Source organism: Penaeus japonicus, unplaced genomic scaffold, assembly GCF_977035675.1.
Source record: "Penaeus japonicus unplaced genomic scaffold, GWHDUDI00000001_assembly GWHDUDI00000022, whole genome shotgun sequence".
Classification (NCBI taxonomy): Eukaryota; Metazoa; Arthropoda; class Malacostraca; order Decapoda; family Penaeidae; genus Penaeus; species Penaeus japonicus.
Window position 1 is genome coordinate 25,914,129 of NW_028234424.1, and position 7,500 is coordinate 25,921,628.

Here is a 7,500-nt window from a genome sequence, read left to right on the forward strand (position 1 = left end):
ATAACACACACACACAACCCCACTTACGATTATTAATTTATTATATATATGATATAGTATAGTATATATATATATATATGTATAGTATATACGTATCAGTAAAGTTATAAATGTAATATGCATATTGTATTATAATACATATCTATCTAACTACTCTAATCTATCCTATCTCTCTCTCTCTCTCTCTCCTATATATATATATATATTGCATATAATACTGAATATTTGTTTGTATAATAATGTATGTATATACAATACACAACACACCACCAACATATTATATATATATAAGTATATATAATATATATATATATATATAATCGTATAGTATATATTATAGATAATGTACTACATGTAATATGTACGTATATACATTACATACATACATATATACACACAAGCCCATTTCAACTAACAAAAGACCTTGAGAGCCACTTTGTAGATGGCCTAAATATTAATTATAGTATGCCTAGAGATGTTAGATTCCTGCACGAAAGCTGACCATGAAGGGTGAACCAGGGGCCTCCTTGGGACAGTAGGGTTGGAACCCTAAAAATTATGCCTTTGAGTGGGTAAGAGAGTATGGCTGCTGTAGGTGAGGGGAGGTAAGGGTGGGCTGTACAAATGTATAACGCGAGAATGGAAAAGAATTGAGGATCAGTTTACAAGTGAACATGCATAAATCTAATGGTCAGAAAGCTTGTTTGTCTCTGAAAGTTTCCCACCTTTTTTTATTGTACTATAGTTGCATGTGGTTCTAGTAGAATGATGTCGCAGGACGAACAGACTTGATAAGTCATTGCATACCGAGTCATCAAAAATTAATTGTGATAAGTTTATTGATTATGATTCGGCTTTGGTGTATCCTTATTTTTGTATAGGGACCATTTGTCATTGGGGTTGGGGTGGGTGGTCTTTATAGATGGCTTTCTTAATTGAGGCGAGAAGATGAAAGCACAAAATTTTATTTGAGTTATATATGAGTAGGAGTATATAGTATAGAGGTATACTATATATATATAAATTCTTATATAATTTAGAGGTATATACTAGTAGAGGCTATACTCTTATATACATACGTATATCAATAGTGGTTACGACATACTGGACATCAGGCATGGGGTTCTACCAAGGATGACATGGCACAACGGAGAATAGTACAGTATAAGAGCCAAAATCTATATACATACCATATATAGGTCGTCCAGGATTAAATATATAGTAGGAGATTAGTAGTATAATATATGATATATATATAAATTGAGTAGCGTATATATTAATAGTATTTATATAGTTAGTATAAGGTAGTAGTGTATAGGATAGATACATTACAATATATATAGACGATAAGGTGGTGTGTGTATACAGTATATATATATAGTGATATAGTATATAGGGGATATATCATGGGGTGGGGGAATATAGGGGAAGTAAAAAATATAGGAGAGGAGAGGAGAGGGATGAGGGAGAGGAGGAGGGGAGGAAGTATATAGGATATATATATAATTTTTGATCATATATAGTACATGATTAAAGAAAAGAAAGGATAAATAAATAAGTAGACAGAGGAGAGATGGTGATATGTAGTTTTGGATATATACATATATATACATATAATGTAGATATGAATATTACATATATACTATATGTAATAAGTCAATATTATATGAAATATGTATATATATGATATGTATACACATACATATGTATAGATATATAATACATGTCATTAAATTATACAGTATATGAGTGTATATTATAGTGGAGGCGATATAGTGCGAAGTACATGGGGTGCATGTATGTGCAGTAACATAAATTTCATATTATGCAGAAGCCCTTTTAGGGTAACGCAGCTTTTTAAAGAAGAGGTGGTTGGGGGGGGTGCTTTTTTTTTTTCGTTTTTTCCAAATAAAGTACCTTCTTGCATAATTTATCTGTTACAATTGTACATTTAATATGTGAAGCCTTCCCCCCATAGCTCAGTGGCTAGAGCGCTGGTCCTAGTAAACCAAGGCCGAGGTCATCCTCCCTGTACATGGCCCTAAAATCTTTTCTCAGGAAACTCGATTAGACTTCCAAGTAAACTAAATAGCATAAAACATTGAATATCCCTGTGGTAATTCTGAAAGTCATGAGCGATCACATATATGCTAAAAGATTGGCATACTTGCAATAGGTTCATACGTCTTTCTTTTTCAAGACTATAGCATAGCACTAGTAGTTACCCCCCAAAAAGTTGGGAAAAGTTATATGTAAATTCTAGTTGATTCTTTAGTAATGTTTGCTTGTAATATATAGCTACTTTTCTTAATCCGATATTTACAAGGAACTGGTATACGAAATTTATTTCTATTTTGTTTGAATTCCTAAAACGCTTAGTTTGTCCTACTTGACATGTGCATTTGATATATTGATAAGGAACAGAACATATAATAAGGCGGAAAATATTCATGCATAATTGTTTCCTACATGCTAAATGTATTTCCATTTACGGTAATATATATATTTTGAATTCATATGAAATCCCGAACCCCCCCAAAAAGGTTGACAAGTGGATACCCGAAATGGCACAGGTGGATCAGATACCAGTGAACATCATTAACAATTTCAGAAATCTTTTTTGTCGAAATTTACCATGTTTTGATAGTGCATGTGTTAGTAGAGATCGCAAGACGAACTGACGGATCATTATCATATTCCTTATCAAAAAATTAATGATAAAGATATGATTTATTTGTCCCTATTTTTGTTTGGGGACCATTTGTCATCCTTATATGCACTCATAATGCAGATGATAATCACTAGATTTGATTTATATATATATATATATATATATATATATATACATATACACGTATACATATATACATATACATACATGCACATATATACACATTATATATATGTATATATATATACATATATATGTATATATATACATATACAGTATTTGTGTATATGTATGTACATATATATATATATATATATATATATATATATATATATATATATATATCTATACACACATATATATATATATATATACATATATATATATATGTATACATATATATATATATATATATATATATATATATATATATAGACAAGTATTTGTATATATATATATATATATATATATTCATATAGATAGATAGATGGATAGATAAAGAAATAAGTAGATAGATAGATACATATGTATCTATATATGTTTATGTATATTTATACATATATGCATATATATACACACATATATATACATATATATATGTATATATGTGTATATACATATATGTATGCATGTACACACACAGATACATAAATAGATATATATATATACATATGTACATTTCTTTATACACATACATACACACACACACACATATATATAATACATATACATATATATATATATATATATATGTATGTATATATATAGATATATGTATATGTAAGTACACTAATGAATGTGTGTACATAAATACTAATATGCATACCTTTATGTAAACAAGCTTTTAAAATTTTCTTTTTTGCAAAAAAGTACCGTCTTTATAACATCTTTACAATAAGCATTCATTACATCAAGCCTTCATAGCTCAGTGGCTAGAGCGCTGGTCTAGTAAACCAGAGGCCGGGAGTTCGATCCTCCCTGAAGGCATGACCCTGAAGATCTTTTCCTCAGTGAAGACTCGGGGTTAGACTCCGAAGTTAGAACTAATACAAGAAAAACTTTGAATATGCTGTGGTAATTCTTGGAATGTCAATGATGCGAATCAGATATATGCTAAAAGATTGTGTGCACTTTGTGTATACATCTTTCTTATTCGGAAGGACGTAATAGGCATAGGGCGCCTGGAAAAGTTGGTAATAGTCATATGGAAATTCTAGTAGATCCTTTCGTAATGCTTGCTTGTAATATAAGGTTGCTGTTTTTAATCCGATATTTACAAGCAACTAGTATTCGGAATTGATTTGTATTTTGGTTGAATTCCTAATACGTTTATTTCATCCTACTTGATATGTGCGTTTGATATACTGACAAAGACCTGAACACATAGCGAGGTGGAAAATATTCATGCATAATTTGTTTTCTACCGTTACATACTAAATTGGAAGATTGTACCAGTTTTCTTTAAAAAGTAAAATCTCTTTGTGCATAAATTGCCATTAACGCAATTATCATCAATCCAGTTCCCAGAAAAATAGCACGTGCCCACCAACCCCCCCCCCTTCCCACAAAGCACAAGGAAATTCTTAAGTATTTCATTTCGGGGGTTGGGAGGGGGTACCTTTTTTTCAAAAACAATTTGATAACACTGGAAAGGTCTAGAAATGTACCAAAACTGTGTAACTAAATTTTAATTGAATGCTTTCGAATAGAGAAGTTAACGGTTTGGTACTATTCACCGTAGAAATCGATTGCATACCAATCATCCCTTGAACGATGAAGGGTCTAGAAGATGGTTGTATTCAGTCAATTTTTAGGGAGGGGCATACCTCTACTGGAAAATTAATTAGGGTCTCGTTTGTCAGGCACATTTCGCATGTCTGACTGTTTAGCTTTGTGTTTTAACAATGATTCATAGAAAGGACTAATACACTGTTCAACAATAAATAACAAGTTGGCAACTTACAAGTCTTAAGAAAGGGGAGGAGGAATATGCATATACACGATAAACATAAGCCACTGGTAAACTGTTTAGTATTGAATATGAAAGTTAATAGAGCGTTTTTTTCCACACTTACGTTCTTTATAATATTCAGATACACGAGATCGAACTCAAGAAGTGCAAATCAATCTATAGACAATGCAATTTGCTAAGTAAACAATACTCCAAGGGCCAAACACCATGCACTGTTAATCACGGTTAATATTTTTTGTTTTCCGTTTTATCGTTTGGTAACAGCAAAATACGATACAATATACATCAGCTGAAAGGAAACTTGTTTTTCTACCTCAATCCAAAATTAATCTCTAATGTTTGTTTCTTAACAAATCGTTGTATACATGAAAAATAATATCTTACTTCAACCCCCAACTGTTTTTGTCTTTTATCTTCAAAATGAGTCCAAAGCTATCTTTCTGCGACGAATAAAGACTATCCTACAAGCGTAGATTAAGTTCAGATTCAAAAGGCACTGACAGATAAGCCAAACATCAACAACAACAAGAAATATTTAAAAACCTACCCTCGCTTCGCTCTGCAGGTACTCGATACTCCTGCCTTCAGGGAGGATCGAACTCCCGGCCTCTGGTTTACTAGACCAGCGCTCTAGCCACTGAGCTATGAAGGCTGCTTAAACATATTGTTATAGCAAGATGAGAAAAAGAAACTTGATTAATCTCTGATACAATATTGATGTGAAAACAGAGTAGGTTAGGTTAGGCGTATGTGTAGATGGTTTAGATTCAGTCCCTTTATTTATCAATATATTAGCTTTGTGTGTGTGTGTGTGTGCATGTGCTTATGTATACAGGTTCTCACATATTCATTTGTGTATATATGTATATCTATATGTATAGATAGATATATAGATGAATAGGGAGATAGATAGAGACAGATAGATAGATATGTATAAGAATGAAACAGCGCTAAGGAAAACTCCCAACCTAATCTAAACGGAGCCACGTGGTACATAACCTGCACCCTTTCCCACGAGTGAGTCATCATAAAACCCTTATCTGGATCACAACACGTTACTGATAAAAATATCGATCCTGTGCCACACTACTGCACAAGTGTTGGCAGGTGTGTACTCCATGTATCACACCTGCATGACACCAGGTGTACAAGAAACACCGGCCACACATAGATTATATCCCACAGCTATCTCTCTCTTTATATCTCTCTCTCTGTCTGTCTGTCTGTATCTCTGTCTCTGTCTGCCCCCCCCCCCCCTCTCTCTGTCTGTCTCCCCCCCCCCTCTCACTCTCTGTCTGTCCCCCCCCCCCTCTCTCTCGCTGTATAAACAGGTAGGTATTTAGAGTAGCCATACACACGTGTGCGCGCATACCACATACACACATACTTGCTTAAGAAATATTGAGGAAACATGGTAGTATATACTGAAATTAAAGAAAGTATTACATATTATACCACGAATAAACACCACTTAATATGACATGTTTGGAATAATCAGACAAACATTTTACGTATAGCACCCCCCAGAAAAACTGAACTGTAATAAACATTAAACTTGTACCCGGCATTATTTAATGTCAGGCATGAAAGATATGACACCATTACTGCGAGCCGTGGCATATATCATTATGTCAGTGTGAAGCTGATATCTCCAGCTTCATTTGCTTGTTAATCACATAACTGAAATAACATCGATCAGGATCTTCCTCGTGTAAAATCTGTTCCTGTGTGCGCTGCCACTGAAAAGGAGAATTGTGTTTCGTATTTTTAGTATCCGCATGTAATGTGTTATTTTTAGACTTTGCGTGCTCTTAACACCGGAATCTTTCTCCCTTTCTCTCCTTCTTTCTTTTTTTACCATTGTTTTAGCAATATACAGTAATTGACATATCCCATTCTCACAAACGCGAAGCCTCTGTGGCCCAATGGATAAGGCATTGGCCTCCTAAGCCAAGGATTGCGGGTTCGAGTCCCGCCAGAGGTTCATTTTAAATTCGTTTTCCCCCCAAAGTCGCTTCAATCTATGAATAACTCATTTCATCACATATGTGTGTTTTACAGAAATGCATTTTTGTATGTATGTGTATAGTAAGTGTATAAGTATGTATGCAATTGTGTGTGTGTGTGTGTGTGTGTGTGAGTATATATATGTGTATGTATATGAATAAGCGTGTATGTATATATATATAATATATATATATATATATATATATATATATATATATATATATATATATATATATATATATATATATATATATATGTATGTATAAATACATACACACACACACACACACACACACACACACACACACACACACACACACACACATATATATATATATGATTATACATATACACATGCACACATAGATAGATAGATATATAGATAGATGGACAGAAAGAAAAATATATATAATATGTATATATGTGTATATATATATATATATATATATATATATATATATATATATATATATATACGGATATATTCATAGATATATAGATATATAAACTGTATTTATATATATATATACATATATATATATATACATATATATATATATATATATATATATATATATATATATATATATATATACATATTTTCTATATATCTATCTATCTATTTATATATATATCTATATATCTATCTATATATATATATATATATATATATATATATATATATATATATATATATATATATATATATATATATAGAGAGAGAGAGAGAGAGAGAGAGAGAGAGAGAGAGATAGACAAATAGATAGTTTGATAGATAGATATGGTTATATATATATATATGTGTATAGATATAGGAATATATATATATATATATATACATATATGCATA

At 31.6% G+C, this 7,500-nt stretch overlaps 3 non-coding genes across 3 annotated transcripts; 2 read left to right on the forward strand and 1 right to left on the reverse strand.

Annotated features, from left to right (window-relative positions):
- The first annotated feature begins 3,585 nt into the window (after nt 1-3,585).
- Nucleotides 3,586-3,658, forward strand: TRNAT-AGU (transfer RNA threonine (anticodon AGU)). Its single transcript has one exon. It is a non-coding gene; the product is annotated as a tRNA-Thr (tRNA).
- A 1,564-nt stretch (nt 3,659-5,222) lies between these two features.
- Nucleotides 5,223-5,295, reverse strand: TRNAT-AGU (transfer RNA threonine (anticodon AGU)). Its single transcript has one exon. It is a non-coding gene; the product is annotated as a tRNA-Thr (tRNA).
- Nucleotides 5,296-6,554: 1,259 nt separating this feature from the next.
- On the forward strand, nt 6,555-6,627 carry TRNAR-CCU (transfer RNA arginine (anticodon CCU)). The gene has a single exon. It is a non-coding gene; the product is annotated as a tRNA-Arg (tRNA).
- The last annotated feature ends 873 nt before the right edge of the window (nt 6,628-7,500 follow it).